The sequence below is a fragment of the Schistocerca serialis genome, chromosome 2 (assembly GCF_023864345.2).
Source record: "Schistocerca serialis cubense isolate TAMUIC-IGC-003099 chromosome 2, iqSchSeri2.2, whole genome shotgun sequence".
In the NCBI taxonomy this organism is placed as follows: domain Eukaryota; kingdom Metazoa; phylum Arthropoda; class Insecta; order Orthoptera; family Acrididae; genus Schistocerca; species Schistocerca serialis.
Window position 1 is genome coordinate 630,098,335 of NC_064639.1, and position 15,666 is coordinate 630,114,000.

Genomic DNA, 15,666 nt, shown 5'->3' on the forward strand with positions numbered 1-15,666 from the left:
ACGTCGAGAATCTCGTCTAAGGGTCTGAGAATAGTCACGTGACCACTGATACCAGCACCGTTACACAACTGAAGCTGCACGTTCAACCTGTGTGCCAATTCTCCGAAAGTACCATCCCGTCACTCCGAATGCCACAGTTGGGCCCCTTTCAAATTAACTCAGCTGGCTGTAGGAAACACGAGTCGGACTCCGTGGCTTGGTTGCCTGCTTGCTTCACACGTTTGAACGACACTGAGCTCTCTTGCTGTAAGCATTTCGTATTAAAGGGTAGACACATACGGCGCTGCTCAGGTAGATTTACCACTACGTTATCTGTCGGTGGACTATTATCAGTGCAACTACTATACTATAGATGGTATATGCCGTTATCGGATCTTTCCAGGCGCACAATTTATATTTTTTTTTCTACTCCTTTTTGGCTCCGGAATTGTATATTAATGAGGTTCTATAAATGTATGGAATTAAACTGAGTCTGTCTTACCAGATTATAGCACACCACAATGTAATAAAGCTTCAATGCCATTAATCAGTTTCTTTGACAAAATAATTTCGGGAATCACACATTCATTTCTTAGTATCAAATATATGTACTACATTAATTTTAATTTGGAATGTTTTGTACCTCCAGTTGAGAGTCACTCAAAATCGTAGCCACATAATGACGGATATTTTATTTTGAGTTGGATGTTTTTATTATTAGTTTGATAGCTTAAGATAAAATATTTCTGTAGTAAGATTTTCGTTCTCAATTAGCTTGTAATTAACTGAAACCTCAAACCTGCACACCTAGTGATGCCACCTTACCTACCGTTAATTCTGCATATCATCATACGGCAAAAAAGAAGTTATTGAAAACCACGCTGGAGGCTAACAGTGCTGGTCTTTAAGACTGATTGAAGAAATACAAACGTAAATAGTGACCGTAGTCACACAAAAACGTTGCCCAAGCAATAACGCCACAAAGTGCTAGAAAAGACTGCTTTTGTCAAGAATGGCTATACTCCTGGATTCGACATGCGTTATTTAACGCCATTTAGATATAAATCTCATCCATTGATAAACATTATTCGACATCTAACTATGTTTCATCTTAACTTAATTATTTAAACGGTTTTTGGTAAAGCAATATAGGTATTTGCCGCAACCGAAGCGTCAACGCATTTCACCAGGGTGTTTTGCAGACAGCATCCTGCAGAGAATGTGTTATTCAGAGGTGTGCTCAGTCTTTTTACCTTTAGTTAGGGTTTAGACAGGAAAATTAATACAACCTCTACTTATTACTAACAGGTTTATTTTTAATTTTGCAGTACGTTGTCAACGAAACCGTTTATCATTGTGATATAAAATCAGCGTTTTTGAATGTATAGCTTGACTGGGCCGAATTTGGTTGACTTTATTAATGCTCATTCATTACTTTCCAGTATCAGATGCTAGAGGCAGATAAATTTGTTGTGGAATCAAAAATGTAACAGCACTTAACATGAAACTTCCTTTGGGTTGTAGCCAATTTATTACACAATAAGAAATTGATAAAAAAGGGCACAAAAATTTATGTAAATAGCAAGTAATATAAAATAAAATCTGATTTGATTTATTGTATTTGGTGGTCGAATCAATAAAGCAGAAACGTTGCTGAGGTTATTCAGGTAGTTTTGTTGCGAGTACATGAGGTAAGTTCTTCTGCTCTCGTATTTTCTTGGTACCTCTAAGCACACTAATCATTTTTCTACTTTACGAAGATTTCTTGTCGTCAGGACAGCCACTCGGACGTTACTCGCTGGAGGACGAGTCTTCTATTTCAGCGTCTTCCTCCACATCAAGACGCCGGGAAGATTTTGGCTGCAGTGGACAGGGTGACATTGGTCCTTTACACATCTCCCTTGGTACAAACTTGTAAACTGTAACAAATAAAAGGAAGGACACGTTAATAACGCTAGTAACTGTGAAAAACTTTTCTAAAGGTCTGATTTCTTACTGTCGACTACATAAATGTCTCCCATTGCATTTCCTTAACGGCACGCACAGCTGTTGTTGCAATATGACCAGATCATGTTCTGGATGCGAATTATAGAGAAAGTTAGCAATTCATTAGCAAGAAGTGGCTCCCCACATGCCCAAGAGCTTGTCACAAATATAGAATTCCTTTGACCACATCCCCATTAATACAACTGTGTCTAGCTTGTTTCTGAGCTTTTAGTCGTCCAAATTTGCTTGCACGGTAAATACATTCTCAAGTTTATTCCATAACGAAAATGTTTGAAGAGCGTTGGACTTAGCACGTGTGCCTTGTTGTGTATCTTGTGTTTTGAAGGCTAGTGCAAAGGCGGTTCATTATTTACACTTGTGCTATGTATGCAGGTCGGAAGTGCTCCGGGTTCTTTATGTCTTTACATGATTGATCGGCCCCCTTACTTTCATGGACGAAGCGTAGGCCGATGACTGTTCATATGTGTCTGTGTGTCCAATCTTCACTTTAATTTTCTCTTGAGAATGTCTATGGTGATATTTAAAGGGATGAGCCGCGCATGTTTTGCCGAGCGGTCTCGGGCGCTGCAGTCATGAACTGTGCGGCTGGTCCCGGCAGAGGTTCGAGACCTCCCTCCTGCATGGGTGTGTGTGTTTGTCCTTAGGATTATTTAGGTTAAGTAGTGTGTAAGCTTAGGGACTGATGACCTCAGCAGTCACATCCCATAAGATTTCACACACATTTGAACACATAAAGGGATGAAGGGTCAGAGCCTTTTCAGTACTGCCGTAATGTCGTAACATGATTCAGGGACTACAGTTGAGCTCGTCGGTGCTACGTTGTATGTCAAAGGGAAAGGGAGAGGATCGTGGCTTAGCCGTCTAGATTCCGAGGTAGATAGGTCCTCTATAAAATAAACTCGGCCTGAATATGTACTGCATGTCGATAAAGCGAAGCACTCGTCAGTGAGTACCAGCAGTAGAATTCGTCCCATTTCAGTGGTATAGCCGGCCACTGCGGCCGAGCGGTTCTAGGTGCTTCAGTCTGGAACTGCGCTAGCGCAACGGTCGCGGGTTAGAATCCTGCCTCGTACATGGATGTGTGTGATGTCCTTAGGTTAGTTAGGTTAAAGCAATTCTAAGATATAGGAACAACGTGGTCTTCGATTTCGTAGTTTACGATTTCACCAAGAGAACAGATGTATCATCAGGCTGTACAACAAACCATACAAACAACGAAGCTTGTCTTAGAGATCGTAACAGAACACGTCTTACAATTCGAAATGTGTTTATACCTATAAAAATAAATAAAGTGTTTTGTTAAAGTTACACATTTCTGCACACACGAAACTTTTAAGATTTTACTGTACACATACATCAGCGAAATGACTAAGAAAAACGTATATTCTACAGTCGAGACAACAGGAGATTAACCTATTACCAGTGCGAAATACAAAATATTAGCATTAACTGTAAAACACGAAGTGAATATAGTCAGAACTTTGGAGTGCTCGGGGAAAAAATATATGCGCAGAAAGTTTGATACGTTACGAAACTTTTTTTATCAATCTTTGTTCTCATGTATATCTGCTTTAGGAAAGATGGTTCCGTTGTATCTCGACATTGTACACATGCCAACAAGCATGTCATTCGCAGAGATTACTAACTGATTTAATAAACAATTAGTCTTTTTCTGATGTGGTAAAAAGTAGAATTTCTGCATGAAAATTCCTCTAAAATACGGAGAAGAGTTACTGAAAACAACGAGTCTTTCGCGGCGACATGACTAGACAAAATCGGATCAGTTTTCAAGTCGCGTCAGTTCCAACAAAATTCTTCACAGCTGTAGTGAATATCAGTCTGTGACAAAAACTGAGAGATTCTGTCAGCGCCATGATTCACACACTTCTATAGCCACTTGTTCACAATTTACTGAGAGAGATCGGGAGGAATAAATGATATTTTCTTGTTCGTGATATATATGTCACCAGACTACCAGTTTAATAAGTCATCGTTGCACAATACTGATGGAGGAGTGCAAAACCAGGTAGAAGCCGATCCCGTGGAACAGTATTTTTCTGCACAAATAGGAGAATAAGCGAGACAGTATTGACCCTTCGGGTCATCTCAGAAGGGCGCTTGCTACAAGCGCTATATCCGGTTTCGAATTACGGTCCGGCACAAATTCTCATGTGCCATATATTTATTCCTAACGTAGCTAATGTCAGAATGATTGCGCAATTTAGAATAAATTTCGTAAATTTAGTAGAGCAGCAAAATCTCCACCAGTGTCTGTTCCTTCAGACATCGTAACCAAAAGATATTAAAAGCTTCGACTGGCATAATGCCTATCTTAACACTGACGATGAATACGTTTGTGTCTTTGGAACACTGTGGCGGAAATATAAATAAATTTGCGAGAGACAGGGTCGTACATAGTATGACGTAAGGAAGCTTTGGTCGGTCCTAGAAGCGCCCTCGGATTGACGAAATGGTAAAGGCAAGCGCTCGGGACAAGCTCATAAAATGGTTTAGTGTCACAATCCGGTAAAAATTTTCATCTATCAGTAGCAGGTCATATCTGCATACCTTACTCAGCTGTTGTCAGAGAGATTCTTGTATTCCGAATTGATTTTGCTGCAGGATCGTCACCATGTCTGTTTTTAGGAATTCTTAAAAACGCCTTTATCTGGACAGCAAAATAACTGATAATGGCCAAAGTAGAGAGGATATAAAATGTAGACTGGCAATAACAAGAACAGCGTATCTGAAGAAGAAAAATTTGTTAACACCTAATACAAATTTAAGTGTTAGGAAGTGTTTTCTGAAGGCATTTCTCTGGAATGTAGCCTCATACGGGACCGAAAAGTGGGCGATGAGATGTTCAAAGAAAAACAGAATGCAAGCTTTGGAAATATGATACTACAGACGAATGCTGAGGACTACACGGGTAGATAATGTAACTTATGAGGAGGTACTGAAATCGGTCGATGAGACACATTCTGAGACGTCAAGAGATCACTAACGTTGTACTGGAGGGAAGTGCGAGAGGGAACCAAGAGACGAGAACAGCCCGTAGGTTTCGACTGATATTAAATTATTATGAATACTGCAAAATTGTTGAATTGGTCACTGAACGAAATTACAGTAGTTAAGAAACCAATGACTTTATTGGAATCGTTTCGAGAGATATCCATCATCATGGTCATCTAGGTATTCAAATGCATAGAGAGAAGCTATAACTGATACAGCTGCCATGGCAGACATGATAAGGCTGTATCAATCTTTATGCATATCTTTATCCTCTGAATAGCTAGATGATCATGACTCTCTGATGATTGGCATATCCCGAAACGAATCAAATAAAGTCATTGGCTTTTTAATTAGTGGCATTTCATTCAGCCACCAATTCAGCAGTTTTGCATCACTCATATCAATTTTCAGTATAGCTCCACTCTTCCTGCGTTACGTTGTGTCACAATCACAGTTCATGTTAAACTGGTGTGTCAGTAGTTATTCGGAAACGAAGAGGCTTGCACAGGATAGGGTAGCCTGTAGAGTCTCATCCAACCACTCTCCTGACGGAAGATAACAAAAAAATTAGCCGTACAGAAAAATGGCGGCGGGACGCACTTCCTGTTGCCACCCCCTCCGACAGCCCCCACCCACCAAACCTCGTGAGGGAATTTGTGTAACCAGTCTGTCTACACCTGGTGGTATCCAGGTGAAAAGTGTGCCAGTGTGTCAACATTTTCTAAATGTTTGTCAGTAGTGTCTATGAGGTGGATAGTGTGTACCATGCAGGTATTCACCTACTCGGATGTGAGAAACCGCCTAAAAACTACAACCAGGCTGACTCGCACACCGGCCCTCGTCGGTAACCACTGCACGTATTCTATTCGGGGCCAGTGCCTCCCAGAATCTTGGAAATGGCGTGCTAATTAACGCATTTATCATAACGAGGAAATGTAAACGTCGTGTGACTAGGGCTTCCCGTCGGGTAGACCGTTCGGCGGGTGCAAGTCTTTCGGTTTGACGCCACTTCTGCGACTTTCGCAGCGATGTGGATGAAATGATGATTAGGGCAACACAACACCCAGTCCCTGAGCTGAGAAAATCTCCGACCCAACCGGGAATCGAACCCGGGCACTTAGGATGGACACTCTGTCGTGCTGGCTAGTTAGCTACTGGGGGCAGATATCAGAACGGTAAGAAAAAAATTAAACGATTAACATAACCCTGTTCCAAGAGTATTGATCCTAAGCCTCACAGTGTCTTTCCTGTCGGATATAAAACAAATCCTATGTAAACATACTTTTATACAAAGTTGCGGTATGTCAGTACCATGAAAGACATCTACTGCGCTCATAAATTATTGTAAAATAAGTAGATCAAGTGGATGCAGCGAGTTCCAGAGACAGTTCTGACGAATAATCCGAATGAGTTCTAAGCTCAACCATAAGATGGGAAGTCGTGGACTGAGCGAAGAAAGCTTCCTGCCGTTTCACTGCAAAGTACGAGGAACAGTGCTTCCTTCAATGATTTCGCAGGCATAAATATGTAGAGTCCCATTGCTGGCTACTCGTATTTCCATTCTGACATTGGAATCCAGCGCTAAGTAAACGCACAGTCCGTCGATATCTCATCAATCACACACGTAAAAAAACTTCATTTAAATTCCAAGAACTTACCGAACCCTGTGTCACAGGCGCACTTGCGCACCTCACACTCATCATCGAACAAGTGGTAATCGTGGTTGATGTCTTCGACGCACACTGGTGCGTAGATAAGTGGACAAACTTTAGGGCACGGTAGCTCCGTGGACGACATTTCCTGCGACTCTGACGAGGCGGAACCGTCGTCTTCTGAGCGGCGCCGGACCGCTCTGGGACTGTGCCGCCTCTCTGCCGTTGACGGCTGCTCCCGGTCCTCCGTGGGCTGGTAACGCGACTCCCGAGGGCCGTAGCGCGCATGCGCCACGGCGACCAGGGCTGCAGAGACCAGAAAACATACACACTGTAGCGAATATCGTCTACGGGATGGCAGTTGTGATGTAAATTAATTATCGAAGCAACGCCGATCCTGACAGACAATTTGATGCTTAAAAAATTTATATTCAGTGAATTGCACGTTTATATAGAGATTTTCATAACAACAGCACAACATCACTCGTTACTTGTTTATTCCAGTGTTCCTGAAGAACTATTCCGAAATTGTATTTTATAATTCCTGTAGGAAATCCATACTTGCACCAGCTGCGACATAGTCGCGAATACGAACAGTGATCCAAAACTGTCAAATGTTTTTTTTTATTCCAGTCTGTCATCACAATATCAATTCTTTTGACGATGACCGGTTTCAGTACATGATGTCCATCCTCAGATCTTTTTCACACCATATCTATGGCCTTATCACCTTAGGATATGATCCAGAAAAGATCTGAGGATGGTCCTTACTGACTGAAACCGGTCATCGTCAAAAGAAATGATATTGTGATCAGAGACTGGAATAAAAAACATATGAATCCATACTTGGAATGTTGAAACTACTTTCATAACTTAACCCAAATTCTGCTGACGTGAACTTACTTTGAGCTCCTCGAACGTGAGGCCGGAAAAGTTTAGTGATGTTTTTTGGCATTCGCTGCCGCATCTATTGTTTACCATGCACCCACAATATTAACTCCTAATGGCCACATGGGGCGGGACTCAAGGTAACCAATGATGAGCCCACCATGAGGCGAAGGAGCATAGTTGAACTGATTAGCCGACGCCCCAGAGCAGAGTAATGTCGTTGATAGAAAAAGCAAACACTGCATTGTATCCACAACAACATTTCCCGGAGCTGACATTTCCAGAAAGAAAACCAAGGAATTTCTGAGAGTGAGGAACAAGTGACAGACGAAATATTAGCAGTTGAGGAAGGTGATTGAATGGAACGCGTGTTGCCGTATACGCTCGACTGTGGGGGCAATGTACATGAGGAGTACGATGATGACGATGCGTGATAAACAAGTGAAAAAAATATTGAAACAGATTTCGAGTCATTTAGTTCATTATCTTTGTCGCACAGGGAACCCGTCCGACACTTCCCTTCTCAAGTGAAACATAACAAAGGACCAACGTTGTCCAAGGAGCGTGTGGAGCGGTTACTAAACAAAATTGTGTGTATGGATGGAGAAAAGAGAACCACTTGCATGCATATCAAGAGCTCAGATGGAAACCCAGTTCTAAGCAAAGAAGGGAAAGCAGAAAGGTGGAAGGAGTATATAGAGGGTCTACATAGGGGCGATGTTCTTGAGGACAATATTATGGAAATGGAAGAGGAGGTAGACGAAGATGAAATGGGAGATATGTGTGAGGAGTTTGACAGAGCACTGAAAGACCTAAATCGAAACAAGGCCCCAGGAGTAGACAACATTCCATTAGAACTACTGACAGCCTTGGGAGAGCCAGTCCTTACAAAACTCTACCACCTGGTGAGCAAAATGTATGACACAGTCAAAATACCCTCAGACTTCAAAATGAATATAATAATTCCAATCCCAAAGAAAGCAGTGTTGACAGATGTGAAAATTACCGAACTATCAGTTTAATAAGTCACAGCTGCAAAATACTAACGCGAATTCTTTACAGACGAATGGAAAAACTGGTAGAAGCCGACCTTGGGGAAGATCAGTTTGGATTCCGTAGAAATGTTGGAACACGTGAGGCAATACTGAACCTACGACCTATCTTAGAAGAAAGATTAGGAAAGGCAAACGTACGTTGATAGCATTTGTAGACTTAGAGAAAGCTTTTGACAATGTTGACTGGAATACCCTCTTTCAAATTCTGAAGGTGGCAGGTGTAAATTACGCGGAGCGAAAGGCTACTTACAATTTGTACAGAAAGCAGATGGGAGTTGTAAGAGTCGAGGGACATGAAAAGGAAATGAGATAAAGTAGCAAACGAGTTTTGCCATTTGGGGAGCAAAATAACTGATGATTGTCGAAGTAGAGAGGATATAAAATGTAGACCGGCAATGGCAAGGAAAGCGTTTATGAAGAAGAGAAAGTATTCGTAAGGAGTGTAGCCATGTATTGAAGTGAAACATGGACGATAAATGGTTTAGACAAGATGAGAATAGAAGCATTCGAAATGTGGTGCTACAGAAGAATGCTGAAGATTAGATGGGTAGATCACATAACTAATGAGGAGGTATTGAATACAATTGGGGAGAAGAGGAGTTTGTGGCACAACTTGACTAGAAAATGGGATCGGTTGGTAGGACATATTCTGAGGCATCAAGGGATCACCAATTTAGTACGGGAGGGTAGCGTGGAGGGTAAAAATCGTAGAGGGAGACCAAGAGATTAATACACTAAGCAGATTCGGAAGGATGTACGCTGCATAGTTACTGGGAGATGAAGAAGCTTGCACAGGATAGAGTGGCATGGAGAGCTGCATCAAACCAGTGTCAGGACTGAAGACCACAACAACAACAACATGGATGATCATCCGCAGCACAGTGAAAAAGCAATAATGAACATATTTAGAATGAGTCCACAGCAGTATGACTATATAGAGCATCAGAAGAGCTACGGATATTCAAGGGAGGACAAAGTGCACTAGTCACAAGACCTGGTGTCTACGCGTTTTAAGGATACTCGCTACAGTTTACACTATGTACGTGATAGCGGACTACTACGTTACGCACCTCAAACTGGCCACAACACGGGTTACAGGTGATTTCAAGAGAAGCAGTCGATGGTTGCATAACCTCAAACAGTGCTACAGAATTGGAAGATGCAAGGAAACGAAGTTTCAAACAAAGTTTCAAATTGTCGATGAAAAGCAACCTGCGGAATGGGCAAGAAACTTTCTAGATTAGATAAACAAACTTATCTCACTCTTCAGTAAGGATTTTGTTTTCAACTCTGAGCAATCACGATATGAAGAAGAAATGCCTGTGAAAGGGACCCTTCAAAATAGATATCCAAAGAGAGCTGTATTAAAAACAAATAACGTCAGTGCCCTTAACGCATTCGTATAAAAATATACTGATTGATAATCTGGATGGTAAATTGGCTGGAAAGCTATTTATTGTGCTACATGTAGCTGATATTCAAAGAAGTAGCATCGACGGCAGTTGAGAGATATATAAGACAGCGATTTATTGGTAGAGCACCGCGTTTGATTAGCCGAGCGGCCTGAGGCGCTGCAGTCATGGACTGTGGGGCTGGTCCCGGCGGAGGTTCGAGTCCTCCCTCCGGCATGGGTGTGTGTGTTTGCCCTTAGGATAATTTAGGTTCAGTAGTGAGTAAGCTTAGGGAATGATGACCATAGCAGTTAAGTCTCATAAGATTTCACACACATTTGAACATTTTTTATTGGTAGAACGCTTAGAAAATACAACACACCTTTTGTATTTTGTAGTTGAAAAACGAACTAAAGACTTCAAAGGATACTAATTTATCACTTTGTGAGACAGATATGACATTTAAATTATTCAGAAGGCCCACAGAATTTGAAATAGCATTCTTTGGTTTAAATTTCGCCCTGCTCTTAATTAAGGTGTCCAGTTTAGTATCTAGTTTGTAAGATGTTGCCGTCTATGATCATACAACTGGACGAATAGAAGCACCTTGTTTATGCTGCTTAGGAATCCCGTACATTATAGGGGCACTGGATCACATGACTTAACAGTTTTCCTTAAAAATCATAGAATGTGGTTTTGCATGAATTGATTATTCATTTTAGATTCTCTTTGAATAATTTAATACAGTCTTTAAGAAGGACGTGGAAGAATATGGTATTCAAGAAATCATTACCTTTATCCACATAATGACGTTTGTTCAATAGTACATTACTGTTGCCTTCATCAGATCTTGTGAAAATGACTTAACCTGTAATTGGTCTTACTCAAAAAAAAAAAAAAAAAAAGTCTGTGAAATCTTATGGGACTTAACTGCTAAGGTCATCAGTCCCTATGCTTACATACTACTTAACCTAAATTATCCTAAGGACAAACACACACACACACACGTGATCGAAGGGAGGACTCGAACCTCCCCGGGACCAGCCGCACAGTCCATGTCTGAAGCGGTGACTGCAGCGCCCTAGACCGAAGTGGTCTTATTCATTATGTATTTTTGCGGCCGATCAGGACATTGTCTATGATTAAAATGTGAGTACTCCTTTAAAAGCAAACTACAAACAAAAGTTTTACCAACGTGTAGTTAACCTATCGAACTTGGTTCTGTCGCCAAATCAACAAAAAGTGCAAGATCCCCTTTTCTCATTGGATTAGTTTCGATATAACAGGAAATCAAAGAAATAATAATGGTATGAATTACCATTTTTCAAGGAACGTAAAGGGGTTTGCTGAATACATAGCATACATTTTAAAAAGACTGAGAACACACTTTACGTTCATTGCAGTGACGAGTAGAGGGGGACCCTCCCATTTGGCATTTGTAATCAATCCTCTTAATAGAGCACTTGGTGACCTATTAGGATCAATTAGGACACACCGGTGACTCCCGAATGTATGAAGTGCCGTTAACATGGGCCAATGCAGCAGTTAACTCTAGATGAAATTCAATCTGCAGTATTGTTTCTACAGAATTGCTTTTATACCGTTTAGCAATGCTCAAGTTCAACATTTTAGACAATTGGTATGACAGCCGTGATAATGAACATACGAATCGCACCTGAATTACGTGTTTGCTTACGTTTGGTATAACAGGGCAAACATTAGTGGAACCTCTTCTCATGGTGGTGGAACAAAGGTTCACGACGCTATTATTTTGATACCATTTAATCAAGTCCCATACATGTTACGTAGCTGAAGTTCACATGCACGCTTCTCTCATATTACTCAGAAAAAATTTTATAGTTGCATTAGTGAGAAGCAAAGTCGATGTCGTAATTCTGCCACTATGGACAGTAAAAATTGCTTTCGAACGTCCGGAAATTTGCCACATTGTTTGCTGTAGCATGGCGCAAACGACACCTCGCTGTATTTATTATTTCTGGAATGATCTGTCTTATATGCCTCAGCCTGTATAGGAAAGGACTAAGACATCTTTTCGCGATCTTAGATTCATCTTTAGAGGTGACAACTAAAGGTTTACAAAAATGGTTCAAATGGCTCTGAGCACTATGGGACTTAACATCTAAGGTCATATGTCCCCTAGAACTTAGAACTACTTAAACCTAACTAACGTAAGGACATCACACGCATCCATGCCCGAGGCAGGATTCGAACCTGCGACCTTTCATAGTTTCTGCGACTTGCATGTAAACCAGTAAATAAAACTTGGAGAAGTGCCGTTAAAGAATACAAGTACACTCCTGGAAATCGAAAAAAGAACACATTGACACCGGTGTGTCAGACCCACCATACTTGCTCCGGACACTGCGAGAGGGCTGTACAAGCAATGATCACACGCATGGCACAGCGGACACACCAGGAACCGCGGTGTTGGCCGTCGAATGGCGCTAGCTGCGCAGCATTTGTGCACCGCCGCCGTCAGTGTCAGCCAGTTTGCCGTGGCATACGGAGCTCCATCGCAGTCTTTAACACTGGTAGCATGCCGCGACAGCGTGGACGTGAACCGTATGTGCAGTTGACGGACTTTGAGCGAGGGCGTATAGTGGGCATGCGGGAGGCCGGGTGGACGTACCGCCCAATTGCTCACCACGTGGGGCGTGAGGTCTCCACAATACATCGATGTTGTCGCCAGTGGTCGGCGGAAGGTGCACGTTCCTGTCGACCTGGGACCGGTCCGCAGCGACGCACGGATGCACGCCAAAACCGTAGGATCCTACGCAGTGCCGTAGGGGACCGCACCGCCACTTCCCAGCAAATTAGGGACACTGTTGCTCCTGGGGTATCGGCGAGGACCATTCGCAACCGTCTCCATGAAGCTGGGCTACGGTCCCGCACACCGTTAGGCCGTCTTCCGCTCAGGCCGCAACATCGTGCAGCCTGCCTCTAGTGGTGTCGCGGCAGGCGTGAATGGAGGGACGAATGGAGACGTGTCGTCTTCAGCGATGAGAGTCGCTTCTGCCTTGGCGCCAATGATGGTCGTATGCGTGTTTGGCGCCGTGCAGGTGAGCGCCACAATCAGGACTGCATACGACCGAGGCACACAGGGCCAACACCCGGCATCATGGTGTGGGGAGCGATCTCCTACACTGGCCGTACATCACTGGTGATCGTCGAGGGGACACTGAATAGTGCACGGTACATCCAAACCGTCATCGAACCCATCGTTCTACCATTCCTAGACCGGCAAGGGAACTTGCTGTTCCAACAGGACAATGCACGTCCGCATGTATCCTGTGCCACCCAACGTGCTCTAGAAGGTGTAAGTCAACTACCCTGGCCAGCAAGATCTCCGGATCTGTCCCCCATTGAGCATGTTTGGGACTGGATGAAGCGTCGTCTCACGCGGTCTGCACGTCCAGCACGAACGCTGGTCCAACTGAGGCGCCAGGTGGAAAAGGCATGGCAAGCCGTTCCACAGGACCACATCCAGCATCTCTACGATCGTCTCCATGGGAGAATAGCAGCCTGCATTGCTGCGAAAGGTGGATATACACTGTACTAGTGCCGACATTGTGCATGCTCTGTTGCCTGTGTCTATGTGTCAGTGGTTCTGTCAGTGTGATCATGTGATGTATCTGACCCCAGGAATGTGTCAATAAAGTTTCCCCTTCCTGGGACAATGAATTCACGGTGTTCTTATTTCAATTTCCAGGAGTGTATATAAATCCAGGGTGAGGCAGTCAAACGGAAAGGTGTAGGAACTAAATGGTTTCCCTGATGAGGATTGTGGGACTGGGACAAGTGCTGAGCGGGTGTGTGCTGTATTGGCATATTATTAAAATTCAGATATTTTCTAGGAGCTGAACACGCGTCTTCCACCGGGAGTTTAACTTACTCTCCACGAGGTGTAGCGGCATCTCCAAACGCTATCTGCCTTTGGGCGACAGACTCTGAAGCCACTGGAAGCACTACACAGAAAAGAGGTGCTCGCGTAAATACGTACAAGCCGGACGCAAGATATCATTGATCGTGTGTGTCGCCTTTACGAAGGAGACCGCGAAAATCAGCTGTACGGTTCTGTGCAGAACCTTGTCTCTTCCAGCAGTAGGATGGTGGATCAAACTGCAGTGTCGTTGGATTTGGCCAGACACGCATGCATCGTCAGGAGGAATGGCGATATTCCGTAGCCGTCCGTCTGCCAGCTTTAACGGCTCCAGGCTTATTTCTCTGGAGTTATCTCAGTCCAAAGTTCCCCAGGAAAACCATACAATAATCGGAAATGATTTGAACGAATGAATTTTCCAAAAAATAAACAATGTTCTATTTCAGATACTACATAATTTCGTGTGCTGGTTCACCTCAGACTCTGATAACGTGTGCTAGACCAAGGATGCAATGTGAGTGATAGCAAAATCAGGAAAAAAAAGACAACTTTGAAGGTAAACTATTAATTTCCACTTGTCTATACGGTATGCATGAAAATAATTAAAATTAGTTTAAATCCCTGTTTTGTGTGAATATTTAAAATCTTCCCATTCGAATGCCCTACCCGGTATTCAATCCTTTATTTCAACCAAGCCAGAAAGAAGTGTAATAGCTAATTAGCATGCGACGTAGTAGCGTTACATATACAGTAAATAATAGAAGCAAGTAGCAGCTTTTGTTTCACACATTTTGGGTGCATTATGTATTTTCTCTATTGACTGGAAGTGAGTAATATGACATGTCATAACCTTTGCTGGCTTCCTGGCCTCCAGTTTGATGGGTAGGTACCTCCATTAAGATACTCTTCACTGCAGACAGCGTCACATGACACTCGAATTTTGCACATGAATTCGGTATAACTGAAGTATAATACACTTTCCACTACAACCTGAATCGGCGATAGCAAGCTTCAAGCAAGCCATCGAGTATTCTCGCAATCACGTATGAAAAACTAAGCACGGCCAACGATTCGAAAATTTTGTCCAGAACGTACTGTCCTAGGAAAAATGAACTGAACATCGCTCCAATGCTCTACTTCCGATCAACGTTTCAGTAGGTTTCCCCAGCTTTCAAGGCATACACCGGGTGTGGAAATACCCTGCGAAATGGTAATCCGTCTGCTCCACTATCAGCTCTTCTGGACTGTGGAAGAAAATAACTTGGCTCTACAATGGGTTGGATGTTTCAAAGACCGCCCCCACAATTCAGGATACAGAATAAAATGTATGATATAAAGAATAATGAAAGGGAACCAAACTCTACAACAACAAGGCTTCAGAGACCGAGCCTGCTCGACCACTTAGTGAATGAAACACGTTTTCTTTGTGTTTTCATGGATGCTATATATCCAGCAAAGCCCTCTACTTTGCACGAAAAAGAACAGTTCGTACCATTACATCGAAACAACACTATTATCTTGCAGTAAGGAATCGTATATACGTAGCTTGTACTGTGTGGGGGGTCGGGTCTATTTGGTTGTCTATATTAAGTATTACCCCAGTAACACGAAATCGATTCTGCGGAGCAATCTCAAATTGTGCTACATGACATTCGCCTGCCTACTGCCAGGTACAAGATACTTGTTTAAGACACTTTAGCGATAATCTTAAAAGAACATCATTATTATTTTAACTAACAGCTATTTACGAGAATATCGTCATCTTCCTCAAACATCCTGAA

At 42.7% G+C, this 15,666-nt stretch overlaps 1 long non-coding RNA gene across 1 annotated transcript in view; it reads right to left on the reverse strand.

The window, feature by feature from the left end:
* Positions 1-1,510: 1,510 nt before the first annotated feature.
* Positions 1,511-15,666, reverse strand: part of LOC126457703 (uncharacterized) — a 40,597-nt gene continuing 26,441 nt past the window's right edge. The window contains exons 2-3 of the long non-coding RNA XR_007585510.1: positions 6,657-6,956; positions 1,511-1,898 (exon numbers count right to left, since the gene is read on the reverse strand). This is a non-coding gene — a long non-coding RNA (uncharacterized LOC126457703). The remainder of the gene's footprint in view (positions 1,899-6,656; positions 6,957-15,666) is intronic.